The following is a 25,693-nucleotide window of genomic DNA, read 5'->3' as shown; positions in this document are numbered from 1 at the left end:
ACCACTGCACCACCTACCTACCCCCTGAACTCTCTTTTTTTAATTGTCTCAGTTATGCTTCTTTCATTTTTTTCTTTATTTTTTTTAGTATTACTTCTGCCCCAACAAATCCCTCCCAGAGCCCTCTGTACACCCTGCCCCGCCCCAGAATAAAGGTCTTCCTTTGTAAGAAATAAGCATATTAAAAAAAAACAACAGATAAAGACATTGAACATGTCTGGAGATGAGTGTTTCATTCTCTCCTTTTAGTCCATCATCTGATTTTTCCCCCCAGAGGTGAACATTATGGTTCCTAAGTTCTCTTTTGGAGTTGTTGATCCATTGTGTTAAGTCATTTCACTATCTTTCAGTTCAATTGATTCCTCCCATACATATCCCTTTTACCATTTTGGAGGTCAAAATTATAATTATTATTCCATTGCCATCTATACCTTAATTAGTTCAGTCATTCCCCAATTTATGGGCACCCTTTGTTTTCCCATTCTTTGCTAAAACAAAATACAATCCTATATTTTGGTACATATAGATTTGTTTCCCCCCTTCTTTGGGGGGTATATTCCTATAGGGTCAAAGAATATATACAATTTTGTGACTTTTAGGGCAAAGTTCCATATTTCTTTCCAGAATACATAGACCTAGTCACAATTCCACCAATAGGACACAGGTATGTGTAACTAGGGCACTTTTAACAACAAAAGTATACACATTTACTATTTACATAGGGTTTTAAGATTTCTGAAGCACTATATATCATTTATCATTTCATTTGATACTCACACTAAACTTGAGAAATAGTTACCCATTTTACAGATTAAGAAACTGAAACTGAAATTAGCTATGTGATTTTTTACCAGGACCACATAACTCAGAAATATCTAAGGCAGAATTTGAACCCAGATGTTTCTCACTCAAGAGTCAAGCACTCTTAACTATCTAGCTGTACCAAAATCCCACCTAAATTTTCCTTAATTCAATAAAAGTTGTCATTTTTTTCCTGACTGAAATCATGTAGTTTTAATAAACCACATATGTAGCTAGAGCTAAAAAAAAGAAATCCATTGACATAATACAACTTAACAAGGAGTCTTTTACTTTTAGTAATTACTATTAACAAGTCTCTAAGCAAGAGCTTGCTTTCCTGTACTTTTCATTTACACTAGTTTAGCAGAAATCAATGAATTTCATTAATGAGACAAACAGGGAGGCATAGAGATTTTTAGTTCTTTCTCAGGCTTGGAGGGAAAGCTATTGCTTCCTTGTGCACTGATGAACAAGAGAAATAGGCACCCATTAGCCTAAAGTGAAATCTCACCATGATATTTTGTACACACAAGTCAAGAGAGCTTTTCTATTTATACTATTATTCTCTATTTGCTCTCAGCTTGAATGGTGCTCACTGCATTAAGCCCTGGTGTGCTACAGAACCCCCAAATGAGAAATACACATGCACACACATATACAGAACATTATTTTTCAATAAGAAGAATCCAAGGAAAACTGTTCTTAGTTTAATGGATGTTAAGATCCAAGTTCTCATTGAGAATCATCTCCTATTTACAAAATGAAAGAAATCTTTTTAGGGAGGGAAAAGGATCACTGATAGTCATTTCTTTAACTGATTATCCAAAAGTGGAGCCTTTCTTCAAGATGAATTCCTTAAAAAATTTCCGTAAAATTCGATATGAAAAAGTCACAATAGATTTTCTTTTTTTTCTGCTTTCAAGAAAAGATGGATAGATTTGGGGGGGGGGGGCTATTTGAGAGCAGATCTAGTAATGTCCACTTGTCTTTGTAAAATCTGAATATAAATTTCATGTCTTTCCAGGGCTAAAAGCTCATTCATGGAGGTCACATTTATTTAACAGCTTCATATGTCAGAGGATGCCACATCCATTATCAACGGATGGGGGATTCATGTTTTCTTTCATAACATGATTGTTGTAGTAATGTTTTTCATGGCTACACATTTTTAACCTATCCCAAATAACTTGCTTTCTCAGTGGGGGGGGGGGTTAAGAAGAAGGGAGAAAATTTGGAACTATAGGGAAAAAAATGAAATATAAATAAAATATTAAATATCATATACATCTAGTATTAAAACTTTTCAACCTTGTTTAGAAAACTATCATCATATTCCAAACTGTTCTTTTTTGCCAGCATTGCTCCAAAAAGTGATTTCTGAGCTCTGATTCTCCTTTCCAGTAGGTTATTTTCCTGATCATTTAGCAAATGGTCAGTAAAACCTTGAGTTGATGATGCAAATGGTGTGCTACAGCCAGTTGAAATTTCCAGCATAAGCATTCACATCCCAAAAAGTCAACAAACACACAAATAAAGGCTTAATTTTTTTTGTTGTCCACAGTAGTACCACATTCAAGTAGAAACCTGATCTCTGTTAGCCACAAACTGAAGAAAACCATAAATTAATATCACCTATGTTGCATTGTTTTCTTGCTTATTTTGTTAAACATTTCTCAATTGAATTTTAATCTGGTTCTGATGAGTTTTCAAGAGACCCAAGTTTGACACCTCTCAGTAGAAAATGATTGAGAAAATGTTTATAATGCAGATAAAATGTATTATCAAGGATCCATTTACCAGCATGTCATGGCTGACCTGATGACATTCAATAAAAGGAGTACGATTTTTGTGAAGGAATGGGAGGGGAGTGGATATTTATTGAGGGCAAAAAAAAATATGACCCTTTAATGACAAGTCTAGTTCTCTTCATGATACAAAGGAAATCAATGGATGGAAACCAATTTTATCTTATGAAATATGTATACGTATGGAAGCTTTGACTTTAGCTTAATACTCTGAAGACACAAAAGTCCTGAAAATATGAGGAAACTAGAAATAAATGGAGCCTTTCTTAAAATAAGGAGTAACTGTATAAAATCAGGAACAAACATTATCTATAATGGGGGAAAAATGAAGTCTTCCCAATAAAATCAGGGGTGAAGCAAGAATGTCCATTATCACCACTATTATTTAATATACTGTTTTAGAAATTCTAGGTATAGCAATAAGAGAAAAAAGAAATAGAATAAAAACAGGAAATAAGAAAACAAAGCTATAATTCTTTGTAGTAGATATGGCAGTATACTTAAAAAATCCTAGAAAATAAAATACTAATTGAAACAACTTTAGTAAAGTTGCAGGTTATAAAATAAACCTACATAAATCATTTTCATTTCTATATGCTATCAGTTAAACCCAGAAGAGATAGAAAGAGAAATTTCATTCTTAATAACAACAGATGATAGAAAATACTTGAAAGTCTACCTTTCAAGACAAAATAGGACTATGTAAACACATTTACAAAACATCTTTCATACAAATAAAGATAAATCTAAACTGGAGAAATATTAACTGCTCGTGGCCATTCTACTAGGTTAATTTATTTATTTAATGCTATATAAAATTCTATATAAATCAAATTTTCAAAGAATTAATTTATAGAGCTAGGAAAATAATATCAAAACTGAACCAGATGGAACAAAAATGTCAAGGACATCAAAAAAAATCAATGAAAAAGTATGAAGGAATTATATAATATATTATTATATAAGTACATATATAGTTATACAAAGAGAGATACAAAGTGGTGATAATGAAAATAATTTAGTACTGGTTAAGAAATAAAGAGGAATAGATTAGAATACACTCTACACAGTAGTAAATGATTTTAGTATTCAATTGTTCAATAAACCAAAAGATAGAAACTTTGAGGGTAAGAACTCATAATTTGACAAAATTATGGGAAAACTGGAAAACATTTTGGAAGAAACTAAACACAGACCAATATCGCACACCATTTGGTCTGGCATTGTCATGGCAACCACAGGGGGACTCAAAATTCAGTAAATATAAGAGCTTTGGGGGGTAAATTAATTAAATGTCTGATCAAATATGCAGGCTAATTTTTAAGTTGATAACTTTGTATGGTCTGCAAATAATTTCACAAATATCTAAATGATCCTTAGGAAAAAAGTTCACTACTCTATCATACACCAAGATAAAGTCAAGATAGATAAATGTTTTAAATATAAAGGATGATATAATTAAATTTGGGGAATATTGGAAAATGTACCTGTCAAATCTATAGAAAAGGGAAGAATTTAAGACCAAACAAGAGATAGAGAGGATGATCACAAGAAGTAAAGTGGATAATTTTGATTACATAAAATTTTAAAGTTTTATATCCAAAATTAGAAGGAAAACAGGAAATGGGGATGGGAAGTGGGAATTTTAAAGTAAGTTTCTCCAGTACAGATCTCATTTCTCAAATATGTAGAGAAATGAGTCAAGTTTATAATAACACAAGTCATTCTACAATTAGTAAATGTATATATAAAGGATATAATTTACAATTGGTAAATATAGTAAAGGATATAAAGAGGAAAATTTCAGAATAAGAAATCAAAGCTATCAAAAGAAACATGAAAAATGCTCTAAATCATTATTGATTAGAGAAAAGTAAATTAAAACAACTGTGGGAAACCACCTGAAATATTTCAGATTGGCTAACATGATAGCAATGGGAAAATGTCAAATGTTGGAGGGGGATGTGAAAAAATTCAATTCTGGATCCCAAAGGGCTATAAAACCATGTCTATACTTTGACACAGCAATAACTCTCCTAGATATGTATCTCAAAGAATGTGAAAGACTTAGGTACTCTGATAGAGATAAAAAACTCAAGACAATTCCAAAAGACCCACAATAAAAATGTAATCCACTTTCAGAGAGAGATAAATCTGATGAACTTTTGTACAGATAGAAGCATATTTTTTTAGTTTCTCTAGCACAAAATCAGACAAGTAAAGAGCAGTTTCTGCCTCAAAAGGATGAAGGGATGAAGAAGATAGCAAAAAATTATATTTTTTCTTACTTTTTTCCCCTCTACTTTAAATCTAATCAGGTCAGGTCCTTACTTGTAAGTGTCCTAATTCCCCACTTAATCACATCATTGACATTCCAAATTAATGTCCAATTTAATTGGAATGCTATCCCCTTTAAAGAAACATCAGTTTTGAATTATGGGGGGTCCTAATAGCAATAGAAAATCCTTTCCTTCAATTCATTCACATGACATGAGCTATTATTTTAACCAGATAATAGTGGCCTACCTCCATTCCCAATTAGCCAAAAGGTAGTTTTTATTTTTAGACAAGAGTCTAATTTAACTGTTTACATATTTGTTGGCCCAAGAAAGCAAATTGAATGAGGAAATATTTTAAAAGGTAAATGCTCATAATTGTTAAAGGTCAAACTACTTACTATCTAATCTAAATGAAATATACCTTAAATTAAGATCTTTATCTTTCAGAACTATTCATAGAATCTTGGTAGTACAATGAATAGGGCTGCTGGGCTTGGAGACATGAGTTCATATATTGTGGTCTGTATGGTCAGATGCAAGTCACTTAATCTGGCCTTGGCCTCAGTTTCCTTACCTACAAATTGAAGGAGTTGGACTTCATGGCCTTTAAGAACCTTTTAGCTCTGAATTTATAATCCTCAATATCTTTAGAGTGATTTACTCTCTGTTTCATCATATTACATATACCTTAAAAAATTTCAGGCAAACACACAGGTGAATTTGGATGCATATTTCATTTTAGGCCAACTTACAGAAATAGAGAATCTAAATTACTTCATCTATAATAACTTTTGGTTTTGGTGAGACCAGTTTTTTCATTGGTATAGGGAGTTTTCAGTGAAGAAATTCCCACTACCAAAGCAGATTAGTACCTGCTCAATAAGTAAAGTTGATGAAACTGAGGCAACCAGAAGTCAAGTGACTTGCCCAGAGTTACCCTGATAGAATCTATCAGAGGCAGGATTGAACTCAGGCCTTCCTGACTCTGAGGCTCTGTATCCAGGATGTGAGGATACTATTCACCTAGAATAATAGACATTTTCAACTTCAACCAGCAATGGAAATACAACTTTTAATGCAGCATGAGGATCGACAACACAAAATCAAATGAGGACATACTTTGAAATACATGGTCCCAAAATGTGTCCCAATTTTTACTACTCATGTGCAAAGGTACATTCCCCTTCCTCCAAAGCACTATCACAGGCTGGGTCAAGGATTTACCCTCCTCCATCCATAGGTATGTGTACACACACAGACACACACACAGAAATAAAGCAGGGAGGGATTTCTGAGTCAGGGCTATATTCCTCTCAACTAACAGATAATTTGTGACCACTGTCCCCTCTGCTTAGAGTTCTACATGTGAAGCATCATTGCATAAAGCAGTTACTTAAATTTAAATTAGCATAGTGATTTTTTAACTTATTCCTAGAATGCAAATCTTATTTGAATAGGATTAAAAATCCTATTATTCTATAGCTGTTACAGTTTTAGGTTATTTCATATAGTTTTATCTTTCTAACTGTTGTGTTAAATTTGCTTCATCTGATTAGATGATTTTTTTTTTCTATTTGAAAAGAGAGGGCTTTGATATCCACCAAACAGGTTCTGTGGAAGTGCAGGTTCGCCAGGGTTCAAAGTAGGGCATGGCACAGCAAAGTTATGTGAGGGTATCAGGTGCCACAAGGCATATCCTTGATTGCATGTATGCTCTGGGTCATTGCAGAAGATAAAACCTGTTGTTGGAACAAACTTAGATAAAGGTATAGGAGACATAGGAGACATTTTCATCAAATTTTTATCAAAATTATAAGGAATAGAAAACAGGCCAGATGACAGAACAAGTATAAAAAGGGATCTCGAAAGGCATTGGGCTGAATCTAACTGTGAAATGGGAATAAAAAAAACAATAAAGGGTTATACTTGTATATTAAAAATCAATTTAGTAAGTAAAGAATTGTGAGATATAGTCATACAGAAGTTGTTCTGAAAAAGGTCTGAGGGTGTGAGTGGACTTCAAGCGCAATATTGGTGAACAATGTGATATGACAGATAAAAAAAAGTTAATTTGATATTGATCTGCCTTATGAGGAGCTAAGCTTCCATAAATAAGGAGGGTGACAATCTTATTATAATCCATTCTCATCAAATTTCATTGGGGTGGGGAGGAGCTAGGTGATACAGTGGATAGAGCACCGACCCTGGAACCAGGAGAACATGAATTCAAATCCGGCCTCAGACACTTAATAATTTCTTAGTGCTGTGACCTTGGGCAAGTTACTTAAACCCTACTGCCTTGCAAAAAAAAAAAACAAATAAAAAATTCATCAGAAATATTATGTTCAGTTCTGGGCTCTGTGGTTCAAAATAGATATTGAAAAGCAGGAGAATATTTGGAAGAGGGCAACCAGGTGGTAAATTGTAAGCTTCTTGAGGGCAGGAGCTGAGGTTTATTTGCCTCCTTTGAATTCCCAGTCTTACAATATTGCCTTGCTCTTAGTAGATATTTAATAAATGCCTATTAACTGATTGAAAGACCTTGAGTTCATGTCATATAAAAAAGGTTAAAGAAAATGGGGATGCTCAGCCTGAAAAAGAGAATTTCAGTTAAAAAGGAAACGTGTAGTCCATTTGAGTTGTTTTCAAGTATGTGAAAAATACCTGAATGTGAAATCCATGTGTGAAATATTCATCAATGTGAAATTTTTATGTGAAATATATACAAATGTAAAATATATGTGAATGTGAAGTTCATATGTAAAAAATTTGAATAAAAAGGAGGAATTTGATTTATTCTGTTTGACCCTAGAAAGCAAAATTGAAGCTAATAATTAGAAGATGCAAGGAGGTCAACTTAGGTTTCATGTCATAACCTAAAAATCTGTTGTTAGTCAAGTTTGACTCTTCATGTCTCCTCTTGGGGCTTTTCTTGGCAAAGATACCAGAAAGGTTTGCCATTTCATTTTACAGATGAGGAAACTGAGACAAACAGAGTGAAGCGACTTGCCTTACTACTGACTACACCTAGTAAATATCTGAGGTCACCTTTGAAGTTAGGTCCTCCTGACTCTAGATCTGGTGTTCTAACCATTGGACCACCTAGATGCCCTCAAATCAAAGTTCTCCAAAAGTGGAATAGGCTGTCTCAAGATGCAGTATGTTCCTTTTCATTGTAGCTCTTCCTAAAAAGAATGTATAACCACTTGTGAGGTATGGCATAGGGAGGATTCCTTGTATAAAGGTTGGACTAGAGGACTGGTGAGCTATCTCATATTCTGTTATTCTTAAATATTAATAATAACTAGCATTTATATGGAAATGTTTGTATATATATTTTTCTTTTGGAACACATCCAATATGCAAATGCTTTGCATGTCTTCACATGTATAAATGATATCACATTTCTTACCTTTTCAATGAGTAGGGGGAGGGAGGGAAGGATAGAATTCAGAACTTAATTTTTTTTACATGAATGTTAAAAATAAATATATTTTTAAAAAAGGAAAGATAGTAAGAGCTATTGACAGAATAGTTTAAGGTTTAAGGTTTGCAAAGAGCTTCACAAATATCTTGTTTGATCACTATTTGGAAGAAGTTACTATTATGTCCATTTTATAGATGAGGAGACTGAGAGAAGGGAAGTGATTTACCCAAGATCACATAGTTAGGAAGTATCTAAGGCAGGATGTGAACACAGGTCTTCCTGATTTCAGAGTCAGTGCTCAATCTATTGTGCCACTTAACAGTCTCCTGAATGTATACTTTTTAAAATTGTTATTGATCTTGGAAATTACTCCAAAGGACAAAATTAGGGAATATATGTAATTAAATTAAATAGCAAAAGGAGCAACATGAGAACTAACATAAGAAGCTGATTGAACTTTCTTCAAACTACTGTGAAAACCAGTCTTTTGTTAAATATAAAATTCTCACATATATACATATGTGTATGTATGTGTGTATATGCATATGTATATTATATGACAAAATGGTGACATCCAGTGTCACTTGGATTCATCTCAAGTGAGTTGATGAAGTTTAACTTTAGGACATACATGAGGTTTTCCCGATCTTGGTTTTTTTCCCCCTTCTCCTTAAAGAATTACAAATTATGCTTTTATTTTTGAATCAAAACTCTACTTTTATTGGCTAAGGAAGCTCCCTTGCTATTCATGCAGAGAATCATCTGCTTTGCCACATTCGATACGAGCATTTCCTGGGGCACCAAGAGGTTAGATGACTAAATGCAGTCTATATGAGTCAGGGGTAATGCTTGGACTTGAGTCTGCCCTAACTTGGAGGCCACAATGCCTGCTGATACATACTAATTTGTTTTGTTTGTTTCTGTTATTATTATTGCTGAATTATACTACAACAAATCATTTCTACCTGAACTTTTAGTATAAACTGAAGATTACCCTAATAGGCTGATATACTGAAGTAGTTGTGGAAATATTTTATACAAATGAAGGTTTAACAAACAGGTTAATTCTGTTGTTTACCAATATGTTTGTTGTGACCTAAAATATAATGCTGAACTATTGAAACCTATAAGAGGCTATAACTGACAACTTGTAATTCTTTTTTTTTTTTATTTATTTAGGTTTTTGCAAGGCAGTGGGGTTAAGTGGCTTGCCCAAGGTCACACAGCTAGGTTATTACTAAGTGTCTGAGGAAAGATTTGAACTCAGGTACTCCTGACTCCAGGGCTGGTGCTCTATCCACTGTGCCACCTAGCCACCCCCAATAACTTGTAATTCTTTAAGAAGGGGGAGAACAAACAAGATTAGAAATACCTCATGTCCTTCAGTTAAACTTAATCAAATCACCTGAGATGAATCCAGCTGACACTGGGTGTTACCATAGTCATCATATGCACCTGAGCAGAATGAGTAAAGGTAGGGATTAGAAATGGGTGCAAATTCCTCCTCATTTGCTTTAACTGCCCCTGGACATGAAAGAAGCTTGACAATAATAAGCTCTAAATGATTTGAGGCCCAAACAGCTTAGAGTCAGGACTTAGAAGCTGAGTTCCCAAATTTAATCTTTGGAGAATGAGAACCTGACCCAGTGTGTGCCCTGTCAAGTACATCACTGGTTTAGTAGGAATGGATGCAGTAGTGAGAAGAAGGTTGGATTTGGTGTCACTGGGCCTAGGTCTGCAAATTGATTCTGCTGCAAACATCCACGTGGATAGAAGCAGTTTCCTCACAACAATTTGATACACACACACACACACACACACACACACATGCTGTTTTCTCACAATTTTATACATGCATGTGAGCATGCAGGCCTGTATGTATTTTTTCATATATAAACATACACATCCATGTGCATGCAGAAAATTTCTTTGTGTATACATATATATGTTGTATATATTTTATATACATGCATGTATATGTTTATATACACACATATATGAATGAAGGGACTGTAGTTAAGGAGAAAGATTAGGGTTACAACTGTACATTGCCTACTACTGTCAGCACATCTCCAATTGGGTGTCCCATTGCTATCCCAAACTCAATATATCCCAAACAGAATGTATTGTCTATTCTTCTCAAAACTTTCCTTCTTTTCAACTTGCCTGATGTGAAGGGCACCCAGCATTCTTCAAGTACCCATCCCACAACCAGTGTCAACTTCAGCTCTTCATTTCCCCTCATTATAAACATCTTTTTTGTGGCCTCTTGACATCTCTCATTCTTTGACCCCTTTTCTCATATAACACAACCTATCCACTCTCATTTGTTCTACCGCCTTCAATTCATCCTCCACTTAGTTGGCTAAGGTAACTTTTCTTTTTTTAAATATAGATTTATTTATTTATTATACCAACTACATGCAAAGATAATTTTCAACATTCATATTTTTATAAAATTTTGAGTTCCACGTTTTTCTCACTCCCTCCTTTCTCTCCTCCTCCACTTGACAGCAAGCAATCTGGTATAGGTTATACATGTATAACTATGTTAAACATATTTCTGTATTAGTCATATTGTGAAAGAAGCATCAGATCAAAAGGGAACAAAAAAAACCATAAAAGGGTTAAAAAAATAAAGCATAAAATAAACATTTTAAATGAAAACCAGTATGCTTTGCTCTGCATTCAGACTCCATAATTCTTCCTCAGGATGTGGATGGCATTTTCCATCATAAGTGAAGGTGATTTTTTTCTAATGCATAAGTCTAAGTCTGTCAGCCCCACCTACACCCCCACACCCAGGCACACAATGAGCTTCTGTGGCTCCTTACCTCTAGGACCTAATATAAAGTACTTAGGCATTTAAAATACTTTAGGGGGTGGAGCCAAGATGGTGACAAGAAGGGATTGAGTCTTAGGAGCTCTCTGATAAAACTCATAAACTAAGGACTCTAACTAAACTTTCAAGAGACAGAACCCATAATGGGCCAAGTGAGGCAGTTCTCCTACTCAAGGTAACTTGGAAAAGAGCAGAAAGGCTCTGCTCCCTGGGGTTGGAGGGGCTGCAGTGGGCAGGGCAGGAAGCTGGGAGCAAGGGCTCACAGCATGGGGGAGTCTCCTGAGCTGCACCCCGGGAGCACCAGGCACAAAGTGGGGGAACAGCAGGAGACCTCTGCCAGAGCGAGCATGTGGAGCCCAGCCTTCAGGGCACATAGCCAGCAGCTTGGTCTTTAGGCAGCCCAGATCCTGAAACTGAAGCAGGTGGAGCCTGTAAGCAGGAGCCCCCAGGGCATGAGCCCATTGAGCTGAGGGAGGGGAGTGAAGAGAGATTGCAGAGCTGTCCTTTGCCTCTGGAACAGGACTCTGGGGCTCTGACCTATTCAGATCCTGATCGCAGTCTAGGCCCCCCCATAGAACAACAGGGCCCCCCCACCTCAGCCCCGTGGCAGAGGGGAGTGCTTATCGTCATTCACAGACCAGGAGGGAGGACAGAGCCTCACACACTGAGACCCTTGTGGGAAAGTCCCAAAAGCTCAGGAAGCACCCCAAAACCAGGCCCAGGCTGGGAAAATGAGCAAGCAGAGGAAAAAGAGGAAGACTATTGAGAAATATTTTGCAAATGAGCCCAAGGAGGATCAAAATACTCAGTCTGAAGATGAGGAAGCACAAGCTCCTTCATCTAAAGACTCGAAGAAAAATTGGGCTCAGGTTATGACAGAGCTCAAAAAAGACTTTGAAAATCAAATGAGGGAGTTGGAAGAAAAACTGGGAAAAGAAAGGAGAGAGATGCAGGAAAAACATGAAAATGAAGTCAGCAGCTTAGTCAAGAAAATCCAAAAAAATGCTGAAGAAAATAGCAGGCTAAAAACCAGCTTAGGTCAAATGGATAAAACAGTTCAAAAAGTTATTGAGGAGAAGAATGCCTTAAAAAAGCAAAATTGGCCAGATGGAAAAAGAGATAAGAAAACTCTCTGAGGAGAACAAATCCTTCAGACAAAGAATAGAATTCAGGGAGATTGATGAATTTACCAGAAATCAGGAATCAATACTTCAAAACCAAAAAAAAAATGAAAAATTAGAAGAAAATGTGAAATATCTCATTGAAAAAACAACTGATATGGAAAACAGACTTAGGAAAGATAATTTAAAAATTATTGGAATACCTGAAAGTCATGATCAGGAAAAGAGCCTTGACATCATTTTCAAAGAATTACTACAGGAAAATTGCCCTGATATTCTAGAAGCAGAGGGCAAAATAGAAATGGAGAGAATCCACCGATCCCCCCAAAAAAGAGATCCCAAAAAACCAACCCCTAGGAATATTATAGCCAAGTTCCAGAAATCCCAAGTCAAAGAGAAAATATTACAAGTAGCCAGAAGGACACAGTTCCAATATCGTGGAGCTGCAGTCAGGATCACACAGGAGTTAGCAGCAACTACATTGGAAGCTCGTAGTGCTTGGAATATAATATACTGGAAGGCAAAAGATCTTAGAATGCAGCCTAGAATGTACTACCCAGCAAGGCTGAATGTCCTCTTCCAGGGAAAAAGATGGACTTTCAATGAACCAGGGGAATTTCAAATGTTCCTTTTGGAATGGCCAGAGCTGAACCCGAAGGTTTGATCTTCAGATACCGGACTCAGGTGAAGCATGGAGATTGGAGGAGAGGGGGGAAATATGAGGGACTTAATGAGGATGAACTTCATGTATAGAAAAATGATACTGATAATATTCATATGAACCTTCTCAGTTAATAGAGCAAGTAGAGGGAGCTTTTATAGTTGAAGCACAGGAGAAAGCTGAATTCGAAGACAAAATATGGTGTAAAAATGGAGTCAATAGAAAAAAGGGAAATGGAATGGGAGAAAGAAAAAGGAGAGGGGGAATAGTCCAAGATATTTTACATAATAAGACTTTTTTATTACAATGAGCTATTGCAATGATATGGAAGGGGGGGGGAGGCAAGGAGGAATGAGGGAAACTTTGCTCTCATCAGAGATGGCTAGGAGAGGAAACAGCAAATATACTCAATGGGGTATAGAAATCTGGAGTAAGAAGGAGGTGGGGAGCAGGGGGAAGGGGTGGGGATGTGGATGTGAATAAAGGAGGAGAGGATGGACCATGGGGGGACAGTGGTCAGATATAACACATTTTCTTTTTTTACTTCTTGCAAGGGGCTGGGATTGGAAGGCCTGCCCAGGACCATAGGGCCAGGTGGATTCTGGGCCTAAGGGGTGGTATGGGGGCTCAGGGCTTCTTGGCCCCAGGACCAGGGATCTGTCTGCTGTGCCACTCAACAACCCTACAGCAGAGTCAGAGAGAAAGGAGAGAGAAAATATAGTACATAGTAGTGGAGAAATAAAAAAGGAGGGAGTTGGGATCAGCAATGGCAACTTTGGAAAAATATGGAAGTAACTTTTGTGATGGACTTATCATAAAGAATGTGATCCACCCATGACAGAGTTGTTGGTGTTGGAACAAAGACTGAAGCACATCTTTTGTTATTATTATTTGGGGGAGGGTGCAGGGCAAGTGGGGCTGGGTGGCCTGCCTGGGGCCACATAGCAGGGTGATCTTTGGGTGTCTGGGACCAGATTTGGACCCAGGTGCTCCTGGATCAAGGTGCCAATGCTCTGTCTGCCACCCAGCCACCCCTACTATTATTACTATTTTATTTTATTTTGGGTCTTTTTTTTTTTTCCTTCTTTTTGGTTTTTGCAGGGCAGTGGGGATCGGGTGGCTTGCATGTCACATGGCTGGGTGATTGTTGGGTTTACGAGGCTGAATATGGACTCGGGTGCTCGTGGCTCCAGGGCTGGTACTTCTTCTATTGCGCCACCTGGCCATACCTACAATTATTACTATTATTTTATTTAATTTTAATTTTTTTCTCTCCCCTTTACTTTTTTCGCCCAAGCAAGTCTATCTATATTCATGGGGGGAGGGGTATTTTGTTTACTTGTAAACAAGAATATTTTATTAATATAAAAAAATTTGTACAAAATGAGAATTAAAAAATAAATTAAAAAAATATTTTTAACCTGCCTCCTATATAAAGTTTCCAACCTTATTTTTCTCCATCAACTGTAAGTTCAACATCATTGGCTTACAGCAAGTTCCCCAAAACATGACTCCTTCATTCCTCTTTAGAATGGGAGAGCCAGAGACTAGATAACCTTGCCTTTCTTTGTAACCCCAACACCTGCTATTGTACCTGACCCATATTTCTTTAATAAAGGCTTGTTGATGTGACTGTGTGACCTTGCACAAGTCATTTGATTTCACTTCCTCATCTGTAAAATGAAGATGCTGACCATACATTTAAGACAGCCCCATAGATAAGAGTGGGTAGCTAGGGACCACAATGAATCAACCACTGAGCTTGGAGTCAAGAGAACTCAGGTTCAAAGATGGCTTCAGACACTCAACCTGGAGTCAACAAGATGACTTGAAATCTGGTCTTGGACTCTTACTAGCTATGTGACCTTGGGCAAGTCATTTGACCCCTTTGGCCTCCGTTCCTCATCTTACAAAAGAACTGGAGAGGGAAATGGTAAACCATTCTGCCAAGAAAACCCCAAATGAGGTCATGAAAAGTCAGATATTATTGAAAAATGAACAAACAACAACAAAATACTATGGTTAGAAAAAAGTGATACATATCAGATTGTTAGCAAAGAAAAATTTTAATGTAGTCTGAGTTAGCTAGAAAACTAACTTCCTAACTTTATAAGCATTCCAGTTACCTAAGATATTATTTTATTTTCTCCCAGACACTTATGTTGAGGAATCCATTTTTATAGTGGAATATGTTACACAAGATGCAGCAAGATGTAAGGGATAGAATTCCTCTTACACAAAATGACTAATATGTAAATGGGATAAACACAAATGTACAATTTTTACCAGACTGTTAACCAACAAGGAGAGGAGAGAGGGAAGGGAAGGTAATGGAAAGTTGTGTAACTTATGAATCTCCAAATGAATGAAAGCTGAAAAACTTAAAAAATTAATTTTTTTAAAAAAAGGTTATTGTAAAAATTCAGATAAGAGATGATGTCAACCTGAACTATGGTGATGGATATAAAAATTGAGAGAAATGAACATATAAAATAAATGTTTTAGAGGTATTAATATTTTTTAAAAGATGTAAAGGAGAGAGGATCTGAAGAAAAGTCCAGAAGACCTTCCTGAATTCAAGTCCCGGCACTGCCACCAATGGGCTGTGTGACCCTGAGTAAATCAGTTAACCTTTGTATACTAAGCAACTTTCTGAAGATAACAGAGAGAAAGAACATTATAACCTGGATTATTTTAGGGCCTATTCTGCCTTCTGGCCTGCCTCATACATGCAAGAAATCCCAAAATATGAAATAACAATAACTAACATTTTTATATCTCTTTCAGGTTTGCAAAGCACTTTATGAATAACTTGTTTGATCTTCATCCCCCCCCCCCCCCCCCCCAGAAGCTGAGACAGATTAAGGGAATAGCCAAGAGTTAAATGTCTTTATCCTGTCTGAGCAGAATTTCAAACTTCCCAATTTTAAGTATAGTACTCTCTCCTATACCCTCTATCAGCCAAAATCCCAAGAGAACATTAACTTTCCCAGATGAGAAACTGAATAAGAGATAAGAAATAAAAAATTCAAGCCAAAAACAAATTTTGACACTTTTGCTGTTTGTATGAATTCACGACCATCAGTGTTGGACCAAGCTTCTCAGAAAACCAACCAAGGGTTTTAAAAAAGCTCCTGTTTTTCTGAATTAGAAAAAACCTCAACAACCCCAAAGTCAGCCACGGGGATGTTAGATTCTCTCCCTACTTCTTTTCTCCTTCCTTTGGACCTTCCACTAAGCTTGCTGGGAAAAAAAGCCAATACATGGTTCTAGAAATCAAAAACACTTGATGACATCTTGCTACCCACCCCGAAAGCATTGCCCAAAGCCCATGAAAGAGTTAGGTGCCCTAATACATCTCCAAGATGAGACTTTTCCTGTTCAAAAAGGGACAGATGGGAAGCCTCCTGTGGAGCTGCAATTCTTTCATCCCAATATGGACCTAAACTTGGAGTCCTGCAGCATCATGTCTGCTGCCTCCAACCCAGTCAAGAGAATCCCCAAATTGGCCTCATTTAAACTTTTGTCTTGTATCCATTTTCTCCTCCCCCCTCCAGAGTATGGATACTGGTTTAGCTTTTGTCACCAAAGAGTTAAAATGGGTTTGAAAAACTGGTCAGGTTTCAATTTTAAATTCCTAGAACTCACCCAAATAGGCTTCAATGGAACAGCAGCAATGAGTCGCCCTAATTAATCTTGGTAGAGGGAGCTTCCCTATACCAATGAAGTCACAAATCTGGGCCTAAAACAAAACAACAACCACCACCAAAATACCCCTACTTTTGTACAAGCTACCATCATTATTTTGGCTTCCCTAATGCAGGATTCTCTACAAAGTATCAATAAAACATGCTGATAAGTGTTAAATAATACAGAAAATATTCAGAAATAATTTTAAACAAAGTGTACACTTCAAAGGAAAAAAATGTTGAGTCTAAGAATAAAAGGAGTAGTCTGAGGAAGTGTTTAAGGCCCCTAGTGATAAGATGAAAAGCAGCGGCTAAACTCCAGTTCAAATAAGCTGAGCCTGTAAAATAGACAGAATTCTTATTGGAACAGAGGAGAGAAACCAACCTCAAATATCCTATGTCTCAAAGCTAAGAAGGAGGAGTTGTCCTGTGTGAGGCCTATTCAATCAGGAGGCCATTCCATAATTATAAAGAAATCAGACATAAGTCACTGTACCAGAGGCCAGATGTTCTATTTACCATTTCTTATGACTAGTTTCCTTGGTCAGCTTTTGTTTTAGCTTGTTTTGTTGGGGGGGGCGGGGTGAGTAGTAAATGGTTAATACCATGGTACCTGAAGCAGGAAAGGGAATCAAAATAAAAGATTGTAAAAATGCTTCAAAATCAGATCCAGACAGATGTAAAATGAGAATTAGAAAATGCATCACACTCAGAGTCAGAGGATAGAGGTTTGAATTCCAGTTCTCCAAGAAATTCAAAGTTCTCTGAGTTTCACTTTTCTCATCTGTAAAATGAGAGAGTAAGATCACTAAGGTTTCATCTAGTTATAATAGGCATTACATACAAAGGGTTTTCTATGTGAAACACACTGTGCTAACTTCTTTTCATCCACCAAACCTGAGAGGTGGTTGCTGCTATTATTTTTCCTGTTTTACAGCTGAGGAGACTGAGGCAAACAAAAGTTAAGAGACTTGGAAAAAAAAATCACACATCTAGTAAGTGTCTCAGGCTACATTTGAACTCAAGTCTTCCTGACCACTCTACCCACTGCACCTGCTAGCTGTCCAGTTTATGTCTAAGGAAGGGTAGGGTAGGAAATAGAGAGAGAACATGTACTCTCAAACTCATAATTGTGAAGACAAGCTCCTTTCTTTTCTAAGTGAGCCTCCATCTCCTCCAGGATTCCATAAAATATTTTAGACCAGCATCTTTGTGTCAAACACATAGTCACATGCAAGTACCAACAGTTCCAGGTGTATGGAAACAAGATTAAAATATAATTGGAAAATGTAAGACAAAAATTAAAAATATAATTTTAATAACTACATATAATTATTAAATAATTAATTATATAAATAAACTACATTATATTTTAAACCTGTCAGTATGCTGCCAGCATCCTTATTTATGGTTTAACAGCTTCCATTCCTATTTGAATTTGACACCACTTAACTACATATTTATCCTATTTATGTTCTATTGTGGTTTTATTTATTTTGTAAACAATTCTCAATATCTTTTGAATCTGTCTTTCCCACAGCATTCATGTTTGATGACCCTGTCCAAGACTTACAGTACTACTGACAGAATTATATTGATTCTGAAGCATTTTATAATTGATCCTATTAACAATTGATTCACTGGTCCTCTAACTGCCTAAGTGCTAATTCTTTGTCTCTGAACTTATTACAGAAATTCAGTTGACCTGTAATGAGTTGAGTTTAAAAATTCAGTTCTCCTGCTAATCACTGTTCTATTCTTGAGAGACACAGGTAGATACCAGGGAGTCTGGTCCACTCTCTCTAAACTTGTAAAAGTAATCAACCAATTACATTTCTTCAATGCAGAGTTCAGTTCCTTCTCTGGGTTAGTTCAAAGAAAACTTGTTATCCCTCCTACTTTTAACTTCTGGAAAATTCCATTACAAATATTTACTATCTTTGAAGACCTACAAGCAGACCTGGTACATTTCCACAAGCTAAAGGTCCATCCTTGCTTGTCCTTGTTCACTTAAGGAAGGTCTTATCTCCCTAAAAACCCTTCAAGGAGCCAAGGAGTCTGCTAACTTGGGACTACTAATAAGGTCTGCAAGATGCTGATGGTTCCCATAAAACAATTAACATTCCTTAATTGTCAGAGGGGGTGGTCACTAGCCCCAACTTGGGAATGCTAGTCTACTTTTCTTTAAAATAACCTATCATGCTGTCCCCAGTCCAACAGTGCTGCCTGTTCTGCAACCAACTGATAAGTCTTCCTCATCCAATCAAGTCTGTACTCCCCAAAGCTATATTAAGGTTGGTAAGCCGTACTTCAGGGTCTTTGGTTACTGACCCAATTTATTGATTACTACTAGCCTAACTGATAAATTGATCACCTGAGAGAGATTATTGACCCAATTTATTGGTTTACTACTAGCTTAACTGATAAATTGATCATGCTCAGACAACTGTCCTAAATTTACTTTAATTTAGCTAGGGGGTTGACTTCTACAGACACATAAATAAACAGATGGCTAGTAGGCTAGATAGTCATCAATTCTCCCATCTTGCAGAATTCATAACTGGACTGGCTAAAAGCAAAGTCCAGATTTGTTCCCTCATATCATGGCTCTACAATTTGTCCCCTGCGCTGATCCTACTTGGTGCATATCCTTGCTGTATTAGGGCAAAGTAAACCTTCATTTGTTAACTGTTGAATGATTTCAAGTTTCTCATTCTGACCAGAATCATAATTAACATGGAGCTGGCAATGGGACTACATGGCCACATACGGGTTTTACTCCGGGAAATTGGTCTTAGTGTGTGTCCAGCTTTTCCGCTTCATCTCTTTCATTCTTTCCAGCTTCCCCTTTGAATGGACTAATTGAAGTGTAAAACCTTAAACTGGCTGAACTCAACCTAGCATCCTTAATGTGTTATCAGTGGGCAAAGAGGACAAGATACAAGGCAGGTATCTTTATTCAGTACACAGTGAGTCCAGAACAAGGTCTCCTATTAACAAGGAGTTAACCTTGTCAAGGAAATCTCCCAACCAGTTACTAAGACACAAGGCATATCCTCTATCAAAAGCGAATAAGGGTTAATAAAAGGGTTAATGGCTATTCAAAAAAAGTGATTTGCTTGTGAAGTAAGCAGTGTAATTAGAAAATCAGCTTGGGGTTAGCAATACAGAAGAGGATCCCGCTAAGTATATAAAGGATGAACCCTCAGGTCAACAAGGGCTCTGTTATATCCTTTGGCTTCATCTTTTCATGCACTTCCTCATTCACCAGCCATCTGTTAAAACACCAGTTCTGTGCAAAAGGGGAGATAAAGGGATAGGATCTAGACATGTGACTTCATTGATACAGGGAACTTACTAAAGAGGAAATTCTCTCCACCAATGCAGGTCACACCTTCTGTGCAACTTAAAGTCTTAGAGGTTTGCTTAGAGCAGGGGTCAGTGATGAGCTAAAAAGTCTTTTGTTGTTGTTTATACTTTTTAAAAATGGTTTTATTGTATTTGTAAATGGAAAAAAAAATCTTAGCTTTCCAAGGGCAGGGTTTGTCCCTGGTGCCATAGTTTGCTAACCCCTGGCCTGAGAGGTTGTGACTTGCGACAAAGTCAGTCTATGTCACAGGTAGCAATAATTTTAGATAATATTTTTATAACACATAGGTATTTGCCAAGATTATATTATGTGCTATACAATTATTATCTCATTTGATTCAAGTTCAGGGAAACCCTTCCTTAACATTCCTCAACAATCCTCACATTAATCTTGAAAAGTAGGTATAATTATCCTCATATTATAATGAGAGTATTATATATATTATTTATTATATAACTGGTGCAAACAAAGTTAAGGGACTTTCCTGAGGTCATTCATCTAATAAGTGTCTCAAAGTTGAATTTGAACCCAGGTCTTCTTGATTACACTCTATCCACTGTAACACTTTGCTGTGCAGGTTTTCCTCCTTATCCAGTATGTTGTGGATGCTCACTATGCTGTGGACACACATATAAATATTATGTGCATACATGTGTATATATATGTGTGTGTATATAATATATATATATACATATATATATGTATATATACATACATATATCAGCCATGTGAGTGTATATAATAACCCAAGGCAGTTAGGTCATATACTAGATAGAATACTGGATCTGGAGTCAAGTAGACTTATCTTCCGGAGTTCAAATTTTACCTAAGATACTTACTAGCTGTGAGACCTTGGACAAGTCACTTAACCCCATTTGCCTCAGTTTCCTCATCTGTAAAATGTGGTGAGAAGGAAATGGTAAACCACTCCAATATCACCCCCAAAAGGAGTCACAAAGAATTAGCTACAACTGAAGTAAATGAACAACAATATATCTCTAAATATATATGATAAAGTATAATAAGATGGTATATGATATATCAAAATATTTAAACTATATAAAATTGCTTTGCAAATCAGAAAGTACCATATAAATTCTAGCTAGTATTATTATTCCTGGCTATTGAAGGAAATAAAGTTTACTACTTTTATGTAGTGTATAATCTAATAGGTATTCTGGTAAAAACTGAAATATTAATTTATTCAAGTTATGGCAAGTATACATTTTTACAGTATCCCACTTATCAATTTTATATGATGAAATCTATAACTTTCTCCTTCCTTCCTGAGATGTGCTTTTTAAGACATCCACTATAGCATCTTAAGGTACTCTGATGCTGAAATTAAGATACTAAGTAAAAACAGGCAAAAAAAGAACAAAGTTTCCTACGTCAACAAGTAAATTTTGAAATCTGTCAACAAGTATTCTATACCAAAAGAATGAAAAGTCTACCCCAAAGCAATGTGCTCCTATTACCAACCTGGGTTCCATAGCCTTTGCTAGCCTCACTCTTGTTGCAAACCTTACTTCCCACTACTTTTCTCACACATGCTCTTTGTTTCAGCCAGGTCAGTCTTTACAATTCTACTAATACATCAAATGCCCAGTCATACTTCCTTATTGGAAACCTCCCTTTTCTATTAATCCTGATGCTAGTCATCCATCATCTTAGTGTTTAGCTCAGGCTTCAAGGTCAGCTATCAATGGATAAAAATTATATATGTATATATATATATACATGCACATATACATATATATATATATACTCACATATATATACACATATATGCATATGTAGATATTCACATATCAAATATGTATTCTACATATATACATACACATATATAATTGTCCTTTCCCTTAAAATGTTTAAAATTCACTTCAGGAAACAACACATAGTGTCAAATAATATAAGATTCATCAATATATGGTGGTATATGATTAGGTCCCAACTGATTTTCTTCATCTGTAAAATGGTGATAATACCTTCAATGCCTACATCACAACAGATGTGAGGATCAGATGGGATTTATGAAAAGTATTTTGCAAACTTTAAAGTGAAATGTAAATACTAGGAATTATGACTAGTGACTAGGTACAACTAAGGTTATTTCTGTAAGCCCTAGTCACTTCTGATTTATGGGTTCTTTGGTGAAGCATCATATTTTTCTGATAAAAGAATGCTGTTTCACCCTAAGTATCACTCATTAAGTCAAAACTATTTTCATAAACATTTTAATTTTTATAGGCACTAAAACACAGTGACTGGCCCTGGTGGTACACATCTAAGTATGAGCTCAGACTATCACTGTCACAGATACCCTACATACCCCAGGACACACCCATCTCACTTAATCAGCCAGCCCCTAGAGTATCTCCTTCTCAAACAAAGCCCTCCCAGAAACCACCTCAGTCATACAGAAGAAGGATTATATTTGTTCTTTTCAGATCCCACAGGGCAGTAGTGGGAACAATGGGTAGACTTTGCAGAGAGGCAGATTTAGGCTCCAGGTAAGAAAAGGCTTACTAAAAAATCAGTTATCCCACAGTGGATTGAACTGTAAAAGGAGATGGTGAATTTCTCTTCTGTGGACATTCTCAAGTGGAAGCTGGCTATCAGGAATTCTGCAGAGATTCTTGCTTTGCTTAAATGCCCTCCCATTTGTGAAATTCTATGGCTTTATTAGAAAGAACTAATTTATAGAAACTAATGATGAATGAAAAATGACATTAAAAATAAGGCAGGATAAGTGGTTACCTAGACTAAATATTTTAAAACCTCAGTCTACTGCTAATCATATTATAAGTCATCTAATTAATTGGGTAACAGCTCTTGATTGGGTAACTTCTCAGCAAAGTCTATGGAATACTACATGCAACTTATATCCTATGGGCAACTTATACCTCCCATATGAAAAATGAGGTGGTTGGATTTAAACAAGAATTCTTAAGTTAGGGTTCCCAAATTAATTTCAAAGTGTCCATGAAGTTGAATGGAGGAAAAACTTAATTCTGATTTCAATATATTTCCTTTTGTTCGTAATTTTATGCATTTTACTTTATGCATTTAAAAAATTCATAAAATTATGAACAAAAGGAAATATATTGAAATCAGAATTAAGGGTCAATAGACTTCATGAGACTATAGCAAAGGGGGTCTGTGACACATAAAAATGATTAAGAACTCCAGGATTTCATTCCTAACATTTAATGATCTTAAGATCCTAAGATCCTAAGATCCTGCTGAGTGCATTGTAGGCCAATCAGCAGTAATCAATCAACTAGGCAAATCACTTAACCTCTCTGGGCCTCAGTTTTCACACTTGGAAAATGAATAGTTGGTTTGAGTCTTAGAAATGTCTAGTTCACTTCAAATCTAACATTCTATGACTATGATTCATAATCAAATAAAATCTAATTTGCCTCCACATTTTAAAGACTGTTCTTTGTATTTTGTTCAGAGGGTCAAATGATACTAAAATGTTAAAAGTTTTTTCATTTTTTATTTCTACCCCTTCTCTAAAGTTTAGAATTAAAATAACATTAATTTAATATTTTTTCTTTCCTAGATAAATGTCTCTTTACAAGAGGGAAACTAGGGTCTTTCCTAATTTTATTTATTCCTAAGGGTAGTAGTGGCTTTGGCTCTCCAAAAAACATAAATAAATAAAGCAGTCAAACAATGTGACAGCATCACCAATTGTGTTTGCCAATGCCAAGGCACCTGAGACACCAGAAGAGATCAAATTTCTGGAAACTCTGACTTATGCAAAGGTGAATTTTTAATAGCAGCAGACTGAATCGAAACAACAGAGACCACTCTGGTGCCCTTCCCGGCATATTGTTAATAAATGATTTCCTTTTCTAATTTATCAGATTTAAATAATAAGGAATTGAAAGGACTTCAAACCAAGCAAGAAACATTTTTCTTACGCTAACAATTTTTTAAAAATTCCTCTGTGGCCTATTATGTTGAAGTTGATGCTGGTTTGTACCTCCTTGTCTACTGTTTTTTTCCTCCCAGATGGGAAAGAAGATGCAAAATTAATTTCACTGTCATCCCTAAAGCACTCTCCACTGGCCTGTTGTGCTTCTCCTATTCCTTCCAAGAAAAATGATCCCTCTTTACAAATCACCTTATGATACTTCTACTGGAGCAGAAAAGGCACGTATTAAATAACAAACAAATGGCCATTTTGCTTCTTTTACCTCTCTGAAGGCTGGAGAACCAATAACATAGAGAACCACCCAGTCATTTATATTCTTAAAAACACTCTGAACCCCAAACGCCCAAGCGGCACCCTAACTCCCTACTACAAACAAGCAACCTGTCCACCTCTCCAATCGTGAGTAGATTCTACAGAGACAAATTTAGGCTCCAGGTAATAAGGGCTTTCTCACACTCAATTACTGCCCACAAGGAATTAATGTAAGAGGAAGTGTAAGTTTCACTGCCGGGAAATGCAAGTTTCACTGCGATAGAAATTCCCAAAAGGAAGCTGGCAGTTAGGGGTTTTGCAGGCTAGATTCCTATTTAAATTATATGTTCTCCCATGTTAGAAATTCTATGTTTTACCGTGGCTATATAGAAAGTTCTAACTTATGGAGACTAATGATGAACACGCAACAGGACTGTACGGAGTATGAATTTGTTCAATAAATTACACGCACACATCCGTGAAGCTAAGCCACACAACCACCACCATCAAGCTACATGTTGGGAAAAGGCAACCTCTCCCAGCCAAGGGTAAGAAAGTTGTTAAGATCGCAGATCTGGAGGTGAAAGGGATCTCAGAGGTCCATGGTCGCCGCCCCCTAGTACATTTTACAGAAAAGCCCGGAGACTTAAAGCAAGATCCAGCAGGACAGGGATGGGATTCGAACGCACGTTTTGGGATTCGGAGCTTTCTTTCTTCAGCTCTTAAGAGTCTAAAACAGCGCGAGGTTAAGGAAGGAAAGGAAATTACCCACAGCCCCGGAGCCAGTGGAGGGAAGAGTTCCACCGAAGCCCCCGGGGACGGGAGGGGGAACAGCACCCCCGTCCCCGGGCACCTGGTGGAGTCAGCCCCGCTCCCCCCTCCCGAAGGAGGCTACCTCTGGCTCGCGGTACCTGGAGGCTGAGCGTGCCCCGGGCGGGGGGCTCCGAGGGTGCACAGTCCGCGGTCCTCCTCCCGCTCCGGCCCTTCCCGGGCGCTTTCCAGTCTCAGCTGCCCAGGGGAGGGGCTTCCCTCCAGGCGCCTCCGGCTGGGCTCGTACTCCGCCCTGGAGGGGGTGCGGCCGGGGCCAGAGTCCGGCGTCCGCCCAGGCGTGGGCTCCCGGGAGCCGTGTCCCCTGGGACCCGCCTGGGATCTGTGCATTCTGGCTCCACTTCAAACTCCGAAGTACCCCGTAGGGTATGCTCCCCACCGCCCTACAGGAATACAGCACACGTCCAAACCCAAGGGCATTGACTGTGCTTCATTCACACTTCCCCACCCCTCATCTCATTAATACATAACGCCTGAGTTCAGGCTTCTTACTGCAAGCCCACAGCCTCACTCATTCTGTGCTGCATAAGTCTAGCCAATCATTTACACCAGAGTCCTTTTACTGCTGCCCAAAGTGGGGCTTTCCGCTCTAGTCACAGAATCACCAAGCTTGAGAGCAGGGAGGGCTGGTACAGTTCACTGAATCCAGGAATCCAGAAGCTTCTTTTC

The 25,693-nt window shown here is 37.1% G+C and overlaps 1 protein-coding gene across 4 annotated transcripts in view; it reads right to left on the bottom strand.

Annotated features, from left to right (window-relative positions):
- The window catches only part of CCDC68 (coiled-coil domain containing 68), an 81,820-nt gene extending 56,604 nt beyond the window's left edge, over positions 1-25,216 (bottom strand). For 2 of the 4 annotated variants that reach the window (XM_074208666.1, XM_074208665.1), the window contains exon 1: positions 25,108-25,216. The gene's annotated coding sequence lies outside the window, so the exon portion shown is untranslated. Of the gene's footprint in view, positions 1-25,091 lie in introns of all 4 variants that reach the window. The other 2 variants (XM_074208667.1, XM_074208668.1) reach the window with 2 other exon arrangements.
- Between the last annotated feature and the right edge of the window lie 477 nt (positions 25,217-25,693).

The sequence above is a fragment of the Macrotis lagotis genome, chromosome X, assembly GCF_037893015.1.
Source record: "Macrotis lagotis isolate mMagLag1 chromosome X, bilby.v1.9.chrom.fasta, whole genome shotgun sequence".
NCBI lineage: Eukaryota > Metazoa > Chordata > Mammalia > Peramelemorphia > Peramelidae > Macrotis > Macrotis lagotis.
This window is presented reverse-complemented; position numbering and strand designations above follow the sequence as displayed.